The sequence below is a fragment of the Emys orbicularis genome, chromosome 16 (assembly GCF_028017835.1).
Source record: "Emys orbicularis isolate rEmyOrb1 chromosome 16, rEmyOrb1.hap1, whole genome shotgun sequence".
Lineage (NCBI taxonomy): Eukaryota > Metazoa > Chordata > Testudines > Emydidae > Emys > Emys orbicularis.
Window position 1 is genome coordinate 27351018 of NC_088698.1, and position 24749 is coordinate 27375766.

At 41.9% G+C, this 24749-nt stretch overlaps 1 protein-coding gene across 1 annotated transcript in view; it reads right to left on the reverse strand.

The window, feature by feature from the left end:
- The window catches only part of CLIP1 (CAP-Gly domain containing linker protein 1), a 115120-nt gene extending 103047 nt beyond the window's left edge, over positions 1–12073 (reverse strand). Inside the window, exon 1 of the mRNA XM_065417591.1 lies at positions 12041–12073. The gene's annotated coding sequence lies outside the window, so the exon portion shown is untranslated. The remainder of the gene's footprint in view (positions 1–12040) is intronic.
- Between the last annotated feature and the right edge of the window lie 12676 nt (positions 12074–24749).

Below are 24749 nucleotides of genomic sequence, written 5' to 3' on the forward strand. Positions count from 1 at the left end.
GTGATCATGGAGTGATATCTTACACATTCGCCTTTCCATTGCTCTCTGGGTGACAGCAAATTTTTCTTCCTCCACTTTTGTCATTGACCAGCTTTCCGGTCCATATATCATTGCTGATATAACAGTAGAGTTAAACAATTCTTTCCTTTTCTTCATGGGCAGTTTATCATCTGTTAGAGATGTCTTTCTTTTGTTGAAACTTGCCTACCCCGCCTTTCTCCTCCTACTGCATTCCCCTTCGAATGAGTAGTCTCTGTTCAGCTGCTGACCCAAGTAAATATATTTGTCAACCTCCTCAATTACTTTCCCATTTAGAGTGATGATTCCCGCTTCACAATGCTCATTCCACATCCACTTTGTCTTCGATGTGTTCACTTCCGACCCGATATCATGTGAATGTGTTTGCAATTGCTGCAATTTGTTCTCCAGTTTTACTGTGTCCTTTGCCAATATTACACAGTCGTCAGGGATTTAAATAAAGGGATTAAATAAAACCCATCTTCCTTGGAACTAATATAAAAGCACCACAATCTTGGTCTAACCAGCTCCAAAGTCGTGAACAAACACAGTATGTTACTTATTAACTAACAATCTACATAGATTTTCGTATCTGAGATAGTTTAATAGATTCTACACCTCGCAGTCACATCTAATATTAACAAAATTTTACAAATTATGCATATTGTCGCTATATATTTCATCTTTAGCTCTTTTCTTTACTGCTCATTGAGTTTGTAAACTTGAAACATATTAATGAGACCTCTTGAACGTCCTGTACCCATTTTTTGTATTCTTTTCTCTTCACCCTGCATAGTACATCATCTCATTTAAAACTGGGTAAACAACAAGGATTTGTTTGGGGGTTTTTTTGGTGGAAGGAAGTAGAGGCTTGCAGGGAGGAAGTATAGGCTAAGGCACAGTAAAGGCGCCAGGAGATGCTTTGGATGGAGGATGCAGTAGAAGGCCCAAGATCTCAAATCACTTTTCAGACATTAATTATCTATCCCAGCATCCCAGAAAGGCTTAAATTCTATGTAAAGATCTGAGTTCTATTCCTGGCTCTGCCACATACTTCCTACAGGACTGTCACCTCACCTCTGTACTTCAGTTTACCCATCTGTAAAAGAGGGATGGTTACTTATCTACCTGCTTAATTAATTCAGATTCCTGATGTGCTCTGAGATCCCTGGATGGAATGCACCAGAGAACCATGAAGAATTATGCACTTCACTTTCAATAGTCAACTATTAGAAAGATAAATAAGAGGCCATTTTGAACTGTTATAGACTTTTGGGTCAGGGCATTATGAGTAATTCTTTGTAAAGCTATGTTGCCATTTCAAAACACAGTTGCTAGATTTTCCCACCTTTAATTAACAGAGGAAAATAGCTGATAAAAAGCCTAAATTTGCAGAATGTACAGTGTTAAGGTGTAATACCCTGGTTCAAGTTGTTAGTGTATATTCTGTAATTTAAAGTCATACATACATTATAAAATCTACAGCTGCTGTAATTTATTGAAAGATTAGAGAGTCCCTTGTCTTAAGCATACATCAGTCTGTCCTGACTGAGGCTCTAAGATTGGGAAGGAGAAGAACTTTTCACTGGTCTTACCCCTTTTAATTAGCTGCTCCTTAACATCTACTTTTTCCTTCTGAATTTTTCAAGGGGAACCAAAGGACGAATCTCAACAGCCTTGCATCTAAGTACTGCATGATGAAAAGGCTTCCTCCTCCCACCTGTAACTAGGTGGAGTTGCTAAAACAATTTCCTTTCAACATAAGGAGATTAAGTCCTGCTGGGAAAAATATTAATTTAATGAGCAGAATGCTGACAAGAGAACAAAAGGAAGGGATATGATTGGTCACTGGAAGATCTTTGGTCCCATTACCTTACAAAACAACCAACTTCTACCCTTAGTTAGATGCATCCTGAAATCTCTTAACCCTCATGGCAAAGGTGAACAGTGTAGAAGTTTTGATTGTACAGATCCCCTAAAAGACAAGGATTTTCTGTAGCCCTACCTTTAAAAGTGTGTGTAGATACAAACAATGCAGATACAAACCACTGTAGGTATTCTCCTGACACTGAAATTATATATATATATATATATATACACACACACACACACACACACACACACACACACACCTTGCTAAATAAATGCAGTTTGGGATGGAGACTGAAATTTTAGTGTGCATCAGTTTGAGCGCAGGGTCTAAATTGTTAAAAATGTGCAGTTCTGATGGAAGTGTGGGAGTGAAAGTAGTTAAGGCACAGAAGGTGGGATCTGGTCATAATACCACCATCCCGTTTTTCTCAAAAATTGAATGCATATAAACAAGGACATCCAGCACCCCAGGCTTCTAACTGATGTAATTGTAAGTGAAGTAGTTGAAGCAAGGAGGCCACTTTCCAGAGTAAACATTGATTTTTATACTTAGATGGTTCTGGGGGTGGAGGGAGCAGTTAGAACAATTCACGCCACTCAGAATTGTCCATTAAAAATCAGCAATCCCTTTCTAGCTCTCACCTTTCTGTGATTATTACATCACAGCTGCTTGACAATCTAGGAATACTGATATGTAACCTAGTTATTGATATAGCTATAACTTACAATGGGAGAATGGAATGTTTATCACATACCTATAATGCTTGAACTCAATGGAGGCTATTGGAAAAACATGCAGGGAAGCAGCAGAAGGGATCCAAGATAAGCAACCTCCAAACAACACTTTTTTTTGGGGGGGGGGGGGGGAACTACAGGACAATGGAGGACATTACTAGCATGGAGGATCTTACCTATCCTGTCTTCAATTAAGATGCACGGTTTGTTTTGCCAGGCTAGGAACCTGGAGATCAAAAGGACTGAACAGCTTGAGGAAGGGGATGCTCTCTCTGGAGCAAAGGGATAAGTGTTTTGTGAGGTAAGGGAATGGATTGTGCCAGCCAGACACCAGAGGGAGACCTGCTTTTGCTTAAAGGGCTAGTCTACACTAGGAGTGCTACAGTGCCAGAGCTGCATTGTTGTGCAGCTGTAGCGTGTCTGGTGAAGATGCTCTATGCCAGGAGGAGAGAGCTCTCCCATCGGCAAAATAAAACCACCTCCACAAGGTGGGAGAAGTGCTGTCCACAACGGCGACGTCACTCAGGGGGGTGGCTTATTCATACCGACATAGATGATAGTGTGTACACGCCCAAATTCTTTTATTTAAAATAAAGAAATACATTGCTTTAAGGATGCTGTTTGGTCACTAAGTTACCGGTCATTGCCCCAGGAGGGAACAGACTTGCAGGTGCTGAACATAGATTAGACCTATACAGGTGATCACGACTGATACACAGGAGACAGCCTCCAAAGGTCCAGTGTGAGAATCATGTGATCACCAAGAGAGGTGATGGTTTAAGACTAGAAGGAGTCAGAGATGCATTTAGTCCAGTTACTGTGACAAGTGCTGTGGGAGAACCACATGCCTTGAAAGGCTTTTGGTGACTTTAATTGAGAAATATTAATTTTCACCTTCGTTTGTAACACACAGAACTTCTCAGCAGCCAGAAAGGAGACTGTAGATCAATCTATTTAAGAATTGCTAGTCCTCTCCATAGTCAATATTAGATTTTATTAGAATATTTTCTGGCTGCTGAGAAGTTCTGTGTGTTACAAACGAAGGTGAAAGTTAAAATAACTCTTCACGTTTTCACAAATGGCACTTATCACCCAATCACTATTAAGTAAAACTGGTTATCTACAGAATTTTTCCTTCCATCTTCTAACACTTAGAGTCCTTAAAATCTGTAATTTCTGTGTCCAATTTAATATTCCCCAGCAGTCATTTTAGAAGAGCCCAGAACACGTGAGGAATTGCTCAGAGTACAGAGCAAGGAATAAAGTTAATTATAATTTTAAGCTATTAATTGGGGCGTGACACGAGGTTGGCAGCGGGGGAAGGATGAGAGAAGAAACGTGATATGCTCACATTCCACCATTTTCCTCCCTTACCTCTCTCTCTCTCTTTACCACCAAGACACCCAAGTCAAGATCTGCTTCAGAAGGCAGACATTACGTGACCTGCAGGACTGGTTCTGATACTGTTGATCAAAAAGAGAGGAGTGGTGCCTCACTTACTCCACCAGGAACTGGCACCTAGCTCAGGGCAGCTGAGATCATCACCAATGCACTATAAACATGTAAAACATAAAAACAACAAAACTGCATCCAACAGAGGCATTTCTAGACATGCTAACACACTCAATGAAATAACCAATGAGGATCCCAACACTTTTCTACATGTCAGCAATGCAAAGAGACCCTAAAGGAATGTCAAAAGCCTAAACAAAGCTTGCATTAATTCAGTGGTTTTCAAACTATTAGGCTGCATGTCCTATTCCAAATAACGTAGTCTATGCGTTCCTCCATCCGAGATAGGGTCATAATATACCTCTGCTTGATTGCCAAGTCTTACTAAATAGAGTGCATTGTCCCCCATTACAGGATTTTTCTCACATACCCCCTGATGAAAGCTCATGTACCCGTTTGAAAAGCACTGCATTCATTCATACATCCAAAAGCTTGCATTTAAGGTACCGAATTAACATTTGACCTGAATCTTTTAGACAGATGATGAAAGGAGAATTTGAAAAATTATACTGGGGAAACAGATTACGTGAGCTTTTCTTGACAAAGATCTAAGGTGAAGTATTCTCAATTAATCCCAAGAAAAACCTTGACATAACTAAGGGAACAAAGAAAAGGACATTAAACTACAAAGAAGAAAAGTCAAGCCGCCCTGGGTGTTGACATGCATCAACATTAATCATATGCTAAGTACACTTGGGACAGGTCAGAACTTGGATAGGAGATCCCCAAGCCTCCCAGGAAGTGGTGCTAGTCACTCTTCCACCTAAAGTTGCATCTGCACTAGGAAAAAAGATTTTTATTTTACCATGTGATATAACATGTTAGTGTAAAGAAGGCAGTCTGTAGTTTTTTTCCACATACATAAGTACTCAAGGTCTCCGCCTTTTAAAACATAAGCAAGCAAGTTAAGTTAAGATTAGTACAAGTGTTTCCATATGTTAAAAACGGTTCTCTTTTATATTTTTTATTTAAACAAGCACATTCCTTTGTAGTATTTGAAACCCAAAACATCATAGCACTAAGAACACAATACTGATGACTCGGTGTGTTCAAAAATCATGATTCTATTCCCCAAAATGTGATGGACTTAAAAATCCTATGATTTTTAAAAATAAAAAATTATTATTTGCCTTCTGGTCATTGAGCCTTTAGGGTTCATGGTTTCAAGCTTTTCTCCACAATCATAAGGGCTAAAAGTATACTTTTCTTAAAAAAAGAAAACTGAGATTCACAAGTAATCACCTCACTCCAGGAGGTGGGGCTTTAAGAAAAGCACCAAATATCACAAGACAAGACATGATAAAAAAAATAAACAAAAACAAAAACAAAACAAAAAAATCACAAAAGCTGGCAACACTATGAACCAAAGCCTACAATTGAAAGTTACTTGACTTTTCAAGCTGAAATGCAAAAAGTAAAGAAACAGCATAACCAGTGACAAGTAAATTTAATCAATAAATTATTTAATCTTTAATAGACAGTTGTTGGTAACATGAATAAAGAAAGTTGTTTTTAATACGTGATTTTTAAGTGGGCAGCATCTTTTTAAGCAAGGGAAATTTTAGGCTAAATATCAGGAAAAATTTAAGAGAGAGATTGAGGGCAATGGAATGATCTCCTGAAAGAAGAGCTGAAAGCCCCATTTTAAGTACCTGATCCAACAAAGACATGCTTAAACTTTACATACATGAGTAATCCTATTGACATCAATGGCACTACTTACATGTATGAGCTTACGGTTGTGCACATTTGCAGGACCAAGGCCCAAATCAATCTGGAGAGCATAGCGTAGAGAACAATCCTGCACTTGGGTGAGAAGGTGATAGACTAGATCGGACCTAAGAGAGCTTCTCTTTTTCTAATTTCTATTATTATGCAGGAATGTCATGCAAAATTTAACAAAAAAGGTTGCAGCTACAATAATTTTTAAAACTGTTAATTGGCATTGGCCACATTCAGCTAAACAAAATACCATACATGAGTGCTACAGAAACGGGGATGTATCAGTGACACTACTTTAAACTAGTCTTTGTTAATATGAAATGCAGTATTTTATATTGATTCAGTTTAAATGGATTTAGCCTCCAGTTCCAAAGACCTGATCATCTAAAAAACTAGAGAACTTTGCACTTTTCCCGAACTATGCCCTACCTCACTTCATTGACCCAGTTTAAGACAAACATAGTACACCTCCAGGAACAGAAAAATTTCCAATTATAAAGGACTCTATGAAAGGGACAAACACACACACACTCAATACAACCATACAACAATCAGCAAGGCTGACCCTAGTGGTGATCTACAATTCAAAAAGAATTTATACCCACAACTCTATATTAGAGGAGGAAATACATCGCACACACTAAAGTTTAATGCAGCCCAACAATACAATAAATCCTTTATTACGTATTAAGTGAAACAAAGATAGATTGTAATGCTGATATTTTAAACTACAGAAGACTAATAACCCAATCACACTGTTGTTTCCACTAGCACTTTATGACTACCATGTATTTTAAGTATGCAAAGAACCACAGACTTGCCAGTAACTAAACACTTACACATGGCGAAGACTAAAGCCCTGTCTACACAACAGAGTTGAGTCAACTTAAGTTATGTCAACGACCATAAACTGCTTTAATTACATTAGCTGTGCACATCTATACAACGTTCCTTCTGTCTGAAGAGCGCATCCACAGTCGGAGCTCTTGCATCGACAGAGTGCTGCATTGTGGGTATCCCACTGTGCAACTCACCACTCTCTGCCGCTGGGAGATCTGGGAATGGATCACAGTGCATCATGGCGGCATGCTCACCATCCCATGATGCAATTCTTTCCATCCCATCATTCCACGGGCTTTCGACTTTGTTTTGTGCCATTTTTTAACAACCTCTAAACTGTGTGCCCGCCATCTCTGCTTGACAGCATGGATCCTGAGCTGCTGACTATTCTGCTGATGAGCGTTATGAGCACAACGCAGATAGTCCTGCAGTATTTCATGAGCTGCAAAACAGAGAATGACTCGGTGATGCCTGCCCTGCTGTCTGCCATGGAAACAAATAATTCAGGACTGGTGCTGGCATTCATGGAACAGCTTGCCACAGTGGACCCTCGGTACTGGGGTCAGGAAACAAGCACTGAGTGGTGGGATCGCATCGTGATGGGCGTATGGGATGACAAGCAGTGGCTGCAGAACTTTCAGACGCGCAAAGCCACCTTCCTGGAACTGTGTGCAGAGCTTGCCCCTGCCTTGTGATGCAAAGACACCAGAATGAGAGCTGCCTTCAGAGTGAGTGGAGATCGCTGTGTGGAAGCTGGGAAATCCAGACTGCTACCGGTCAGTCGCGAATCAGTTTGGAGTTGGAAAGTTCACTGTGGGGGTTGCAGTGACGCAAGTGTGCAAGGCCATTCATCACATACTCCTATGAAGGACTATGACGCTGGGTAATGTGCAGGAAATAATTGATGACTTTGCGGCAATGGGATTCCCTAGCTGCAGCAGGATGATAGATGACATGCATAGCCGTATCCCAATTTTGGCCCCAGACCACGTTGCAACAGAGTACATCAACCGAAAGGGCTACTTCTCCATGGTCTTGGAGGGTGCTGGTAGATCACTGGCGCCATTTTACTGACATCAATGCCAGTTGGTCAGAGAAAGTTCATGATGCATGGATGCTATTGGAATACTGGACGGTACAGAAAGCTGCACGCTGGGACTTTCTTTCCAGACCAGCACATTCCAATGGGGGAATGTATAAATGCCCATAGTGATCATGGGAGACCCCGCCAATCCCTTACACCGGGAACCTAGACAGCAGCAAGGAGCACTTCAATAACAGGCTCAGCAGGTGCCAAATGACCATTGAATGTGCCTTTGGCAGATTAAAAGGTTGCTGGCGCTGCCTTTTTGGCAGGTTAGACCTCAGTGAGGAAAATATTCCGATGGTCACAGCAGCCTGCTGTGCTCTGCATAACATCTGCGAAGCAAAAAAGGAAATGTTTCCACATGGGTGGAGCGCTGAGGTGGATCATCTGGCTGCTAATTTCGAGCAGCTAGATACAAGGCCAATTGAAGCAGCTCAGCGCAGGAGGGTGGGGGTAGGGGTGGGGCTATCAGAATCGGGCAGGCTCTGAAGGAGCATTTTGTCAACAAGCACCAGTAATGTGTCTTTATGTGATGCATCTGGTCAGGCAATGTTTATTTACTACCTTAAATAACCCCAGTAATGCTTGCTTCGTGAGCTTTCATTGTAGTGAGCAAATGTTCCTGCCTATGGCCATTGTGCTTGAATTTTAGCAGCAACTACCATGTGCATGACACAAATAAAGACTCATTTTGTTTCAAAGACTAGACTTTAAAAAAAAAAGGATAAAATGTGTTGTTTCTCAAATGGGTGACATGGCAATGAGGAGCAGTCTCTCGGTTCACGCTCTCACAGCTGTGTGTAACTTCAGCTTTCATCATGAAATCACTCTCTAGGTGTGGATTACAAGGGGTGCTGTCTGTCCCTCCAGTAGCGTTATCATCTGCTCCTGCCTATGTCTCCTTTCCAGGACATCCAGCCTGAGTTTTTCATTAAGTGTCTCCCCCCATGCTCTTGTTTTATGTGCTGCATCTGTTGACTGCAGCACCTCTCTAAATATATCCTCCTTCTAGTTCGCCTGTTTATCGGACGGAGGTGCTCTGCCAGTATGTAGGAGTTAGTCCTCAAGGGCACAACTGCAGAAGCCAAAGAAACAACGACAGAGACAGTATCGAGAGTGCACTCAATGCCATGAATCACAAAGTCACATACACCTCTCTCTCACTGTCCCTTTGCTAGCACACAGCTCGGCGAGAGTCCCAAATATGGTAAGTTCTGTGGGGAGGTTGGGGTCGGGAAGGGGGAATGGGCAAGAAGGGACAAAGAGTCTAGGTGGTTTATGAAGAGAGTCATTACATGCATGTAGGGGGAGTATTCTGAATACTGGCACCCTTTTCCACAGGCTGAGGTAATCGAACCCGATATCTCACTCCTGAGGGTAACCCGGGATGCAAGGGTGCATTTCCTGTATGCATGCAGCTTCAGACCGGGTCTGTATGCTGCTCACCTGTTTGCTGCTTTGGTCCCTGCAGAAATAATTGCTGGTTAGCACAGAAAAGTTTCCTACAGTGGGGGGAGAAACAAGGTAACTCTGCCAAGGAACCTTCAGCAAAGGATTGTAGAGTACCTACACAAAAGTTTCCTAGCGATCTCTATGGAAGCTTCCCAGGACATCCCTGTGTACATTAACGAACTTTTCCACTAGGCCCCCACTGCATAGGCTCTGTTGTTAATTTCTATCCCTTATCCCTCCTTTACCATATAATAAAGTGAGATCTCAATTGCTAACACTGTGTAGTATCAAAGCAAAATGCATGCTTACCAGAGCTTGCCTCTCCTGTTTCATGAGCACTGGAGCCAGGCTGATAGGACTGGCTATACCCCTCTAGAGTCAAAAGTAAGTCCTGGTTTGCCACACCACCAGATGACCCTGTCGCATGTTCTACAGCCAACTCCACTGCCTCATCCACCACTTCGTCCTCATGGATGACTCCGCTGGCCGCAGCCTCCAGTCCCCCTGAAGTATCCATGGGGCTCTTGTTGGTGGGGTCATTGCCATGAATGGCACACAGCTCTTCGCAGAAGCGGCACGTCTTTGGCGCTGCACCAGAGTCATTGTTGCTGTCTCTTGCCTTCTGGTAGGCCTGCCTCAGCTTCTTGATCTTAGCACAGCACTGCTGCATGTCCCTTTCATGTCCCTTCTGCATGCCACAAGCAATCTGCTCGTAGATATCAAAAGTTCCTACAGCTTGAGCAAAGCTGGGACTGTACATCCTCCTCTCCCCACAGACCCAACAGCTCCAGTGTACTCCATGCGGGAACGCGTCTGTTGTGGAAAGCCAGCTGGGAAGATGCTGTGTGAACAGTCCACACTGAGCAAACAGGAAGAGGAATTTCAAAAATTCCTGGGCCTTTAAACTGGGGAAGGGCACATGCCTGTGTACCTGCAGGGCAGTGGAGTTCAAACTACTGACCAGAGCAGTCATGATGGACATTGTGGGACACCTCCTGGAGGCCAATTAGGGTGACATAAGTAAGTGCACTGTCTACAATGACACTGCGTCGCTCTAATTATGTCACAAAGAGCTCTATGCCACTTGGCAAGATGGTTTTATTTTGTCAGCATAGCGGGGGAGTTAAATTGATGGGAGGAGCATTGTTGTGTGTATGCCTCCTCTTTGTCGACGAAAGCTGACTTTTGTCAACAAAACATTGTGGTATAGACAAGGCCCAAGATACCTTGTTGTTAAAGAAAAATAACCAAACACGTTGCTCAATTTCTCTCCATTTTACTTCATTTGCAATTCCATTTAATGTTGTATCAGGAACAAAATAGAAATTACTCCCTGGCACTGATATTTTCAACAGAAAAGTTAAGGTCATATACCACTCATGAGTTCTTTAACTAAAGTACACAACAGAACACCACCCATTAAGGTCCTCTGCCTGTATTTCCTCTCCTGCAATCCTTCTCATTTTGTGTTTACTTTTTCTAAAACATTACCTCCTATACTTGTTTTTACAACACATACACCACACTTTAACTCTTCCCACCCAATGATCTCAGAGCAATTTGTGACTGCCCTTAGTTCCCCTAGCTGTAAAATGGGGGTAGGAAGATAAGGCACAGCACAGTTTGTGTGGCCTGCTCAGAGTTAGGAAAGGAAAAGAACACAATTCTCCTGGCGCTGTACTATGCTTTAACCACTAGGCAATGCTTCCTCCCGTTGTCTGGTTTAGGAAAAGACCAAAAACAAAAACAAACAAACAAAAAAACACACCCCAAAACACCACAACCACTAAGAAGCTGCTAGACCCATTTTCGATTCTAACACAATAATTGATTCTGGTAATAGTTCCCTAGTTGGTGAGGTGGCACATGTGGATGTCTCATCTGCAGATCAGCAATTTTCAAAAATAATGGAGACATAGGGAACAAAGCTTAAAACATGAAACTCGGGGTACATTTTTAAAAGAAAATTAGATGACTGAGAAATAAACCATGCATCTAGCAAATAATAACGAGAGGCATGTGAGAGCACCTAGGCACCCCAGAAAAAACATCGATTCAAATCACAAAAGGCTCAAGACAGTGCTGCTCCTCCCAAGCAGGAGACAAAGTTCTGACAGTTTCCTAGGCGCAGGCCTTTCCGACGGCACCGTGGAAACCCCCCTAGGCTCTGCATGGGCTTTACAGATCCCGTAACACTTCCTGTCGGAGACTAGACCGGCTCTGATCTCCCGGGCAGACGCGCTCCCTCCCCCCCCACCAGTTGATTCCTGCTCGCCGCCCGGTGCTGCCTCCCTCCCCCCGCAAGTTCACGGAGTGCGGCCAGCGCGCTGGGCCCGAGCGGGGCTGTGGAAACGCACCGCTGCCCCCCCCCCCCCCCCGCGGGGCAGAGGGTCAGGCGGAGCCATGGCACACGCCAGTGGGGCACGTTGCCCGCTCGCTAGAACCAGCTGCTGTCACCCCGGCAACGCCAGAGCGGTGGGGGCAAATCAGCAGGCCGCCGAGGGGCCCCCGCCCCTCACCCAGCCACCCGCAGAGGCGGGGCAGGGATAAACCCCCGGCCGCGGGCTCCAGCTCCCCCCAGCCTGAGGCGGGTCCCCGCCGCCCCCTCAGGCAGGGCGCGCGCCGAGCCCAGAGGAGCCGCCGTGGGGCGGGAAGCCGCAGCAGGGAGGGCAGCCAAAGCCCGCGCGCCGGAGACGGCTCCGGCTGCCCCCTGCCCCGAGCCAGACCCCTTCCCGGCGAGCCCAGGTCCCAGCTCCCCAGCTGCTGCCGGCCCCGGCCCCAGCCCCAGCGGGCCCCCCTCACCGTTGGTGTCTCCTCCTCGCTGCTGCTCCGGCCCCTCTGCGGCGGCAGTGGCGCCTCTCCGGCTCGGAGGGGGCGGGGTAGACAGACAACGTCTGCGCCCGGCCCGGCCTCAGGCACTTCAAGGCGGAGACTGCAGCAGAGGAGGCCCTCCCCTGTTCTTCCTTCCCCCTTCCCTTTATCTCCCCGCCCCCCATTCCTTCCCTCTCCGCCTTTGTTCGCTCACACACCGGGAGGCCGGCGGGTCGGGGATCCTTCGCCGCCTCCTCCGGGTGCAGGAAATGTCAGAAGGCCCTTGCCCAGGTGGGGGTGGGGGGGGATGAAGGAATTTCTCTTCACTCCCCCGCCCCTTTCCTGCTGCTAGAGGGGCTAAGAGCCGTCCCTGTCAATGGAAGGAGTGACAGCATGAGGGAGAAGGTTTTCCAGCACTGAAAGGACAATTTTAGAGTCAGACCTTGCTAGGAATGCCCCATCCCTTGAAATCCCTGGATCGTCCCCCTTCACTGGTGAAGGGAAAGCTTGTTGTCATTCCCAGGCACAAGGACCCAACGTGTCAGTATCTCACGTTCCTCCCAAAGCTTTGGCTTTGAAATTGACAAGACACATGCAGCCGGACTGAATCACAGCCCGCTGGAGAGCGGACAGCTCTGGCGCTCCCAAGGACCATGGCAACAGCAGCACGGCTGTTGCTCCCCTAAGGAATTTTCAGCTATAAGAAAAAGCAAGAGTTTAGAGAACTAGAAGTGCTACGCCAGGACCTTTCTCTTCACAAAAGGCTTTGTCCCCCCAAAGCAGGGGAAGAGACAATAGGAAGGGAATGTGGCTAACCGTACTGTTGACCGTTTTAGCAATGAGCTGTTCTGGCAAATAAGTATGAATAGAAGGGGAGAAAAGGCTATGAGACGGGGCAATACAAATAAGCCTAGATCTTAACAGGCAAATCACTTCACTGTTTGCTGCTTTTATCTTAGTTTCCTTTTGTATTAATACCCACAAATTTATCTTCCATTCGCAGCCCCTGAAACACAAAATATTTTAATTTCTAATACATTTATAAAGTAATCCATATGAGGACTTGTCATTATCCTATTTCCAACCTTAACAAATTATTTGCCTGTTAATGCCAGCAGCACCAGCTGTTTTAGATAAATTCTTAAGCCTGATACAAAGGACTCTGTTTCACTTCCAAGTTTACCACCTCGTGTGGTGTGCAATTTCCAGACAATGTTGTCCTAGCCTCTGCTGCATTAGTCCTGAAGCAGACCTGAGTTTGCAGTCTCAGAGATCATTTGGTTTATGAGAGATACTGTCCAAACAAAAGGGAGACAAAAAGGAGTTGCACTGGCTGCTGACTGAAACCTAATTGGGATTTGTACTTAATTTTTGCCTCATGCCTTGGCATGAGCCCAGCCTTTTGGCAGCATAGCATGTGAAAGCACAAAGAGAAAGAGGGCATCAGGGACTCTAAATAACTGGTTTAAAATAAACTGATCAGTTTAGCAATGTCTGGTAGAATTTCAATCCCTAAGTGTTAAGTACTAGCTTTTATTCTAATTGTTAAATGTTATTGAACCAAATACTGATGCCCATCCTCAAGCGTTGATTTCCCCCACCCTCCCCCCGTGAGTTTTGGTTGAGGAAGGACATTAAGATTTTCTATCATAAAAATGCTTTCACTAGTGCATCATGTTTAATTTACTACATTGACAGATCGAGCCTGTGCTTATGGCATAAGGGTTTGATCCTGCAAACCTTAGTGATGTGAGTAATCCTTCTTCATACAAGTATTTCCACTGACACACATGACTTGAGCCCTGGGTGGATACAAAATTTGTATCTGAAATGGTCTGTGGATAGGTGCAGATTTGCAGGGCTCTACTCATGAGTGACAGAAAGGGCTGCAGAATTAGACCCCCACCAAGTGTTATTTTGTAAAGAGCAGTGTAAATTTCTTTGTTTTATTGTAGTGCCTAGGAGCCCGCGTCATGGACCCAGACCCCACTGTGCTTGTATAGCATCTAGACCAAATCAAAGATGGCATGTCTCTATTGAGTACTTTTCACACTGAAGTTTATATCAGCACTGAACAAAGTATTTCTCCTGCCCTATATAAGTACCATGCATTTGTTTTTCCTGATAAATATGAGTTCCTGTTGTAGAGTACACTAATAGAATACAATCATTTTTTTAACATTCTATATGAAGAACAGTTCTAAGAACATATGTCAAGGGGCCTTTTAAACACACACAAACTCTCTCTATAAAAATGTAATGAACAGAAATCAGTTTAACATCTAAGATTAAGAGTAAGGGTTGCAGCTTACTCCTGCTCCTACTGAAATCAGTGGAAAAAAATCTTCTGTTGATTTGGGTAAGTGGCTTTTCCCTACATCCTGAAGATGGAGGGATACTAGCTCAGTCATTTAATAGTTCTTATTCTATGTACAACTGCTGTGGTTCTCTGTGTGTTTTAAATCACAATTCAAATACATATGGTGCAGTTCTACAAAGTAAAACAAAAAACAAAAAACAAAAAAAAACAGCATTGTACTAATGCATAGGAACTAGAAAGTGAGAAGTAGTGATTGGAAGGTATGTTGCTTTATTTGAAGGTTTACTGGCCAAAATGAGTAAAACAGCATGAAATGATGACATATATACAAGTAAGCGATATAGAATAGCTTAATACTTGTAGGAAAAGAAAGCAAGCTAAAATGGTAATCCCTACCTCCTGAAACAAGAATTGGGTAAAGCACAGTTTAAAAAGCCTCCAACTATAACAAAATGTACAATCATTTTGATATGTAGTTCTAGTTGAACTCTCATTCCATTAAGAGCACAGACACCCTACAGGAAACAAGAGCTTTATTGTATACCCCTAGAGAGAGAATAGGTGGAGAACAGAATGGAGAGTTAGGAGGGACCACTCTGCCATCATTCAAATGATATCACAGCATTCTATATAGAATATATATATATATATTAAAAGCTACTATTGATTAATCCACATTGATACTTGAGTCCATTTCTATGCATCACTTTCTGGCCTTAAATAGATTAAATTACATATGCATTTATTGCAGGCAGACATATCCAGTCTCTAGCTATGTACTTTGTTCTGACTTGCAAAGCATTGGCAACAGTGGCCATATGGTACAGTAGTAGACTAGATACAGGACTGGAAGCCAGGAACCCCTAGATTCTAATAATAGGTCTACTATAGTTTAGCTGCATGGTCCGAGGCATACTCTGTGCACTTTTTCCTACCCCCTTAACACTGTGAATCACTGGACATCCCACAGACATGCAGTTAGAACACAACTTCTGGCATCATAACCATATCGTAATAGGTCAATAAGTTAGGCCTATTTCAGTCCTAGAGGAACTTTTCCTTCAGTGAATGTGGAAAAGTGACTCACTGCTCTTCCTTCCATTTTCTCATCTTTGTACAGTCTCTAAACCAATTAGAGCTTTAAAAATAGCAGTAGAAAACATTTTATTCTTTTTTAAACACATTTTTAGGCATATTCTCCTTAGAAACCCAGTCCCCAATTTAATTAGATTCATGATTCAATTCTAAAAAAAGTAGTATATCTAAACTGTCTGCCCTCCAACAATGTGTGCATTTCCCCACTGTCCTTCTAGCATGTAGTGAAAGATTGTCTCTCTCCCCTACAGGTTTTAGTGTACAAAAAGGTAGGGAATAAGCCCTATTATTGCTACTTATATCTAGGATATCTAGTAGTACCTACAGGCTGCAATGTGCTAGATGTTGTACAGGTATTAAGAGACAGGCACTCTCCCAAAGATCTTACAGCCTTGGTTATGGCTAGGGATATAATAAACAAACAGTGCATCTGACCCAAGCTATCATATTTCATAGTAAAGCTTAATTGCTAAGTTTTCAGTTATCTCCACAATCAATCCAAACATGATTGGTGTGTGTTCATCCTTCTATTTTTGCATGCTTAATGTTTTTCCTCCCACTTGGTACCAAATATACATATAAGTAGAGTTTACTTGTACTGAGGCTCTCTTATGATAAACATCCTATAGGATCTTACTGATATAAATAAAACTGTTCACATGTTTATTATAAATAAAATACAAAGTCAGTTTACAAGTGACCTTATGCAAAAACAAAGTGCAATATTCATCTAGTGTAGAAAGGATAGTGTTACTTTATGCCAAATGCCCATTTTCTCTTCTAGAAGTTGCAGTGTATAGAACACATGCCAAAATTTGACTTTTATTGCACTAAGGAACGAGCACAGAGAATGGCCTTCTAGCAAGATGAAGATCTCAGTCCCCATAGACTTTCATCAATAAGCAGCAGCATGGAGGCACGCAAGAGAAAATATTCTGTCAAGCAGAAAAATAGCTATGCTTGCAATATGTAGCACAGGAAATCTATTTGGCCTTTATGCTTCTATTCACGTCTTCAGTTGCTTGTTCCCAGTTTGCACTCAGTTTCTGTCTCTTTATATATATTTCAGTTTCACCTGTGCACTGACTGGGATTCCTATTGTTTCCTCCTCCTGTACATAGCAGGACTTTGTTCAGTGAAGGACGGCTCTCAAGCAAATTGCTTATTAGCCAATAAATATTGTTTTATCAAGTTACTACACATACTAATTAAAGAAAGACAACTGCATTTGTTTCCATTTTACTTTTGTTCTGGCTCTCATTTGTATTTAATCGCCTCCTTGAATTCTCCATGACTTGTACGTGTGATATCTTTCGACTGATCCAGCTGAATACTGTGTTATGTAATCTTGCAAACACAAGTAACAGGACAGTTAGTGTGTTTGTAATTATGTGGTATAAAGTCCAATGAACAGATGACAAAACAGGAGGGAGGGAAGAAGTCGGACTTGTGTAAAAACATGCTGGCATGTAAAGCAGACTTAGATAAACATTTTATTTGTGAAAGAGGCTCCTGCAATAAGCTAATAGACTTTGGGAATCTAATCTCAGCAAAGGTGAGTGAAAGATTACAGAATTGTTTTCAATAAGCTTTCCTACATTAGGCATCAGTGATCTCTCCAGTCCTTGTTGTATTGTAACTGTTGTTTCACATATTTGGGGCAGACACCACACTGAAGTTAGGCCACGTGAGTCTGGGACTTCCTCTAACATGTTTTGTAAAGTGCCATTCACTGCATTGGGTAAACAACAGTAACAAAGAGCGCTCCCAGAACTAGTGACCTTGGTAAGCCAATCCAGAATCAAGAGCCACTCTCACAGCTAAGCTAGATCAAAAATTACATAGGGACAGTCATCCTTTGGAAAAACAAGTCCCCATTCTTCACTTTCCTAAAATGATTCCTTTCCTGCGTCAGCTGACCGGTAAAAGTCAATCCAAATCCATGCCTCCCTTATTGCAGGTCTACAGCAAGCAAAGTCTACCAAGTTTTGCACAGTATTTGAGACAGCGACATTTTGGGTGAAAAACAGATGCTATTAAATGATCCCCCTTTGTTTGCTTACCTCATTTTAGACTAATTTGAACTTCAATATAATTCTCACCTTGATGTGACCCAAAAGTGTATTTTCTTCTGATGCAGTGTCCTGCAATGGGGAAAAAAGAGTTGTAATTAAAAGGATTAACGTACTTGCTCAAAAAACGTTTTTCCCACTACAATGTATTACAGTGAAAGCTGCACTAAAGTCCCACCTACAAAAGGCAACTGTCAGTCTTTAGTGATCACTTTAAAATACTTTTGTTTGGGTTTTTAGGGACTCTCAAATTGGGGATCACAACGCCTCAGGGGATCACAAGGTTATTACCTGGGGGTTGTGATCTGTCAGCCCCATGGCTGGTGGGGGCTAACAGCCCCAGCTCCACCAGCCACAGGGCTGACAGCCGGAGCCTGTTAATTTAAAATTAAGTTAACTCCCTTCCCCACACACTCAGAGGCTTGCTATGTGAAAGGGGTCACCAATACAAAAAGTCTGAGAACCGCTGGGTAGGCAATCCTTTTTATTGAGTCCTTAGGGGGAAAACACAAGACAGGCTTCACTATAGATTACTTTGCAATGTTGTATTATTTGAAGCATTTTAGGGTTAGTGAGCATATAATAGTCATTTACACAACATGTTAATTTTAATGTCATTAAATCCACCCTATTAATACACTGCTTTTTGATGACTAAATTGCTAGTCTTTTTCCTCTGATTAATTTATCTCCCTGTAATACAAAATATGCTCTCAGGAAGTGAATCAATCTGCAAAGTCATTCACTTTCAATTACAAATCTTTTTATCTAAAGACAACACAATCTTGCTACATGATTCAGGTGGTTCACAGTAGCATAGGACCCCTATTTAGCCTGACACACTAACTCAATTTAATACATTTAAATGGTTTTTGTTCCTTTTGGACTTATCTAATGGATATCCCACTCTCCAGAGTTTATGTTGTAATATATATTTTCTTTCAGTAAAGTTACTGTGTGTCTTGCAAATATCTGAAAATTTCAGCTGTGATTCATTTTCATATTTAAAGCACTCAATATTCTATTAATACATACATATTACAACCAACTTAGATTACACAAATAACTACAGGCTAGCAGTTACATCCCAACTGATGCACTGAAAGTACTGCAGAGATTTAATTTAAAATTTCATGTAAGCATATTTAAGAATAGTCTAATATTGATTGCATGTCACTATACTAAATGCTCCAAATGGCAGCAAACTGAGATACGATTTGCATCCCCACTTACAGGTCACATGTTCTCCTTCCTGAGGTGAATTCAGTGCTTGCAAAAACTGCCAAATTGACAGCCCTGGAGACTGAAGTACCCTGTTCATCAACAGAACAAATATGGCACAGGCAGCAGCAGTCCAAACTTCTCTACACTGCCCAGTACCAGCATCCATCGACTCTGTTCTAGAGTGATCACTTCTAGGGGCAAGAGGATAATTCAGCAATACAATATCTGGCTCCTGCTGAGAAGGGGACTAGTTGTGATGACTGTTTCAATGCAGTTTTAGTAAAAATGTTCACATCACAACACACACCAACATATGGCATGCAGACCACTAAACAGCTGACAATCCATTTTCATTGCTTGTGACTTGACCTGGATTTGAACTAGTGACTAAAAGATTAAAAGTTCTATATCCCATTGGCAGGCATCTAAGGGATCCTTTTCCCTAACAAAGGCTATTAAACATACTTAAACTCCATAGTTTTAGAGTTCTGAGACAGTGAACAGCTGCTCACAGACCTGACAAATCCAATATCATGTTTATGAACAATACATTTGTCATTTAAGATAACAGAAGAGCAAGGTTCCCGATGCCAGATAACCTACACAGCAAACTCATACTGGCTAGTCATTATATCTTTCTCTTCTAAAACAGCAAGTACTAGTCACTTCTGAAACCGAGCTACTGGTCTGACTGATCTATTGATATTGTAACAAATGCAATGGTCTCTCCTCAATAAAAAAAAATCAAAACAAAATATACAATACAAAAAACAGACCAAACGACACTGGGCAGAGATTACTCATTTTTAAGTTAGTGTTAACCTGTCAATTCAAATTTGTTCTCATTCAAAAGTATTCCGTTTGCATTTTTTAATTATTCCCTTTTGACTGATATTAGTTTTTGAATGCCACACTACTGATATGTTTTCTAATGCAACTTTTAAACTGTTCTGTGAGGGAAGAGGGGGAGAAGGGGTAATACATGGTATTTAGTTTTTAAGACTTGGGTTCCTATGTAGTAATTTGGGGGTACAAATGAGTATGGATTCTCCTACTTCCTACTGGTAATCATGCCCAATGCTTATAGAATTTCTGTTGAAAAGAGCATCAAAACTAGAATAGCAGGAGTGATGCAAGTCAGAACTGAATCCCATTGGCAGAGGGATGTGGGAAAACTTGATCAGTGTCTGTTCACACCATACCTATCTCATACCAAGTGTTATTAGAGCTCATTAAAATGAATGAGTAATCTAGGTTCCTATACCACACACATCACCATAATATGAATAGAAATTTTAAAATAATCAAGAAAATGCATTGTCTCAGCAAAAGTGAGCAAATGAAATGAAAGGTGATTTCTGGGATAAAAAGCCCATCTTGCAGATAGACTCAAGTAGAGATAACATCAAAAATTATTTCAAAGCCTTGAAACTACTTAAATGTTGAGCAGGCATGGAAGACAAAGCTAGAAAGATTCAATACATATATGCATGTGTCTTTAAAAGGGTCTAGTCTAACAACATACTGACTTTTGCATACAGTTTGACTAGAGTCAACCCGAAAGTTATTTGGAAATTAAGATTCTCAGTCATATCTGTGCGGGCAGCAGTGAGAACATCTGTTACTGTCAAAACTTAATTGGCCAAATCCAACCTTAATATAGCTCTACTGACTTCAGATGGAAGTGGACCAAACATTATTTTAGCCCACTGCTTTTGCTCTGACACAGTAATGCAAAGGAGCCTTCTCAAAGGAGTAAAATGCTGAACATATTACCCATAAAATTATGGCAATTTAAGGCATGAAGTGACCATTAGAATGAAAAAAAATTAAGCTATGGTTGAAGATTTATTAGCTGTTCTGAGACTGGCATACATGCCCACTGTCTCCCTGTCATTTTGAGTTTGATTTAAAAAACAAAAACTATGTTAACTTACTATTATTTTTATTCCCCCCCCCCTTTCCATTTTTAAACTATAGGAGGAGGGACAGCTCAGTGGTTTGAGCATTGGCCTGCTAATCCCAGGTTTGTGAGTTCAATCCTTGAGGGGACCACTTAGGGATCTGGGGCAAAATCAGTACTTGGTCCTGCTAGTGAAGGCAGGGGGCTGGACTCGACCTTTCAAGGTCCCTTCCAGTTCTAGGATATCTCCATTAATTTAATTTAAAGCACATTCATCAAAGCTAGGCCTGGACCACAAAAACAAAAATCACAGATTTCTAATTTTGTTTTCAGACAATCAGGCATTGAGACTTATAGGTTAATGAAAAGTTAAACAGTTTGATTTATTAAAGATCACTGGAGATAAAGATTGGAATCTAGCAGCCTACGTTGTAAAGAGAAATCATGTTTGTAGGTATTCAATTATATGGCTAGAATAAGAAAATGAAGTGAATTTAAATGGAGTGAAAAAAAGTATTTTCTGTACAGATTTATTGGAACTCCGAGCATAAAGTAGTAATGACTATACTAAGTCTTAGTAGGGTTAATGATATCCACTATATACTTCAAATCTGACTGACTGGAGAGAGCAGTAATTTTGTCACATTTATGGCTTGGGTCTTCTTTGCCCTATTTAAGCCAAGATATACAATGAATAGTGCCAGATGAAATAATGTAAACAGTTTATTAATGCATGATTGGGATACCATTAGGACTAGAGTTGTTCTAATGCTTAAAAAAAAAAAAAAAAAAAAAAAAAAGAAAGAAACCGGCCAGCACTGCAGTTTTGGGAAAGATGAAGCAATAGATCCGATACCTGAGTTCAATTTCCAGACTTAATTCCCTGTGGCAAAAGCGGTAAAGGTGCTGCAAACATTATGTACATTTCTACATTTGTGACTATGTGGAAGCTTTTAAACATTTATAAAGTGAGCAATATTAAAAATTGAGTTAATCAGAGGGTGTGGGTTTTAATCTAAGTGTGTATTTAATTTTGACATCACTTGCCCTATACTTCAACTATCAGAGAAGATGGGGAAAAAAATCTGCTAGTTAGAGTGAATGTAGTAAATGCAGCCTGAATAACTAGAGGTTTTAAATGAGTTTAAGAAAAGCTTTTGAAAAACAAAAACTATGAAGAGCAACTTCAGTCTATCATCTTCCAAACAGCAAATATCAAACATGCTTCTTTGCAGCAGATAGAAAAGTGTTAAGCTACACAAGCCGCCCTTTCAGATCTTTAGTTAATTTATCTTTTTAATAACTATTTTCTTTTTGAATTAATAAATCCTGTCAAAGAGATTATTCATAAGATCCTGAAGCTTTACTCTTAGGTTAGCTTGTGTTCAAAAATGTGTTTTAACTTTAGCCTCAAAATGGTTTTTTCAACGCCCTTAAAAACAAGAGGCAGAATTAACAGTTGCATTCCACTTTTCTTCCCAATCCAATTTACCTTTTATGGAACAATTTTCTATTCTGAGCTGTTAAAAAATGGCAGAATGGATTTATTGTGAACATACTGTATATATAGTTAAAAGGCTAAATAGTGTTAAAGGGTTGTTTAAGTATAGTTCAAACAATTTTAAACTTCATGTTTCAGTAAATAAAATACATATGCCCGTAAAATTAGGCCACACATCGTGTTAAAGTAAAATAATTTCACAAGTGCTATAACTGCCTTCCAGGTGTGGGGAGGGATTCAAAAACTGCAAGTGAATGTTCAAGGCATAAGTGCCTCAACACACCCAAGGTGTGGACATTACAGGTCTTGATTACCTCATACCCTGTGCTGCATTATTTGCATGTGAGTCAGGCAGAATCCAGCCCTCAGTAAGGAACTACTGCAAAAGAAAACCTATAAAAACAAATCTCTGTAACCTGCAGCTTCACAGCTACAGTACATATATATTCATCTATTTGGGAAAGGATAGGAGCATAAATTCTCTCTTGTTCTATAATGTGGTATTCTAACTCCTCCCCCCCCCCAAGGTAAAAGTTCAGAAACAAACAAATCACTCAGTTTGGAACATTTTAATGTAGTGCAAATGCTAACTTATTATTATTGCTTTCCACAGCTAAACAGTCCAATCATAGTACTGATAAGTTCAAACAAACTATCACTCTTCTTCCTATTGTGTCCTCCCCTAGTAAAGAAAATCTTCCAGAAGGACATTTTATTTATATACAGAAACACTAACTCAGCCCAATTTTTTCTGATTTTAAAAATCTGACTGTACAAATATTTTGAAGTGTTTCAAACTGAAAAGCTATTTCACACTTCAAAGGGTGGTCTGGAAATCTTGCACTGCTACTGCTTATTCTGTACCTGTTCTGTGGGTGGAGAACTGTGGGCTCCAAAGCTCCTGTCAGCATCTTTCACTAGTATTTGTTAAAAACAAATCATTAATGTTAGTATCCAAGTTTCGTCGTTCTTCCTCTTTTTGAAATAGCTTCAAAGAGTCTTGAAAATAAAAGTTGCTTCCTCTATTCATCTTTCTTACTTGGCAACTGATTTTTCCTCCCTGCATTTACATAGAACAAACCCACTGCCAGCACTGACGAATTGTTAACAAAAGCTTTGGCTAGCTATCTAAGGGCTCCTTCTACTGGCAGTGCTGCAATAAGGCCCAGCCAATCCATCTGTAGGTCCTTCATAAAAAGGATTTTTTTTAAAAATCTTAGTGATAAAACAGTAAATTAAAGAGAATTTAGAGTTGCTTATAATCCAGAAGACATTCTTCAAAATTATGACAATTTTATACCTAAACTATTTAAGTAGTTTTAGCCACAGAAGGCAGGACAAGAGGCAATGGGTTCAAAACTACAGCATAGCAGATTTAGATTAAATCTCAAGAAAAACTTCCTAACTGTAAGAACAGTAGGACAATGGAACAGACTGCCTCGGGAGATTGTGGAAGCTTCTTCACTGGAAGTTTTCAAAAGGAGCCTGGATAGCCATCTGGTTTGGATGGTTTAGACCAGGGGCGGGCAAACTTTTTGGCCTGAGGGCTGCATCGGATTTCGTAAATTGTATGGAGGGCCGGTTAGGAGAGGGGGTGGAGGGCCGGCCCCCATCTCCTATCTGCCCCCTGGGACTCCTGCCCCATCCAATCCACGCTGTTCCCTGATGGTCCCTCTGGGACCCCTGCCCCATCCATACACCGCCCCCCCGCTCCCTGTCCCCTGACCGCCCCATCCAACCCCTCCTCTCATTCCTGACGGCCCCCCCGGGACCCCTGCCCCATCCAACCACCTCTTCTCCCTGTCCCCTGACGGCATCCCCTGCTGTCCCATCCAACCCCCCCCCTTCTTCCTGACTGCCCCCCTGGCACCCCTGCCCCCATTCAACACCCTGTTCCTCCCCCAACCCCTATCCAAACCCCTGCCCACCACCCTGAACTCCCCTGCCCTCTATCCAACCACCCCCCGCAACCCTGGAGCACCGGTGGCTGGCTGCACTACAGCTGCGCCACCCGGCTGGAGCCGGGCCATGCCGCTGCCACCACCACGCAGCTCAGAGCACCGGGTCAGGCTGGGCTCTGCAGCTGCGCTGCCCCAGGAGCTCACAGCCCCCCCGCCCAAAGCATTGTGCCGGCCTCGTTGTGAGCGAGCTGAGGCTGTGGGGGGGGGGGGGGGGGGCGGGGTCTAGCCTCCCGGCCAGGAGCTCAGGGGCCAGGCAGGATGGTCCCACGGGCCAGATGCGGCCTGTAGTTTGCCCTCCTCTGGTTTAGATGCAACAAACCCTGTATCTTGGCAGGGGGTTAGACTAGATGACCCTTGCAGTCCCTTCTAACCCTATGATTTTAAGTAATTACTTAAACAACTAAAATGTATTTTATGGCAAAGCACAAGTTCAGAGGTTTTCTAAACTACATTAATTCTCATGTTTCAACTAATTTTTTTAAGTATGTATAACAATTTACATACCTGACAAATTAAATCAGACAACACCCAAACAAGCTTAGTTTTCATGTAGCTGTAGTAACAAGTTTCTTACTGGAGCTTTGATGCTTGAGAATCAACCATTTTTGAAAATATTTATATGAAA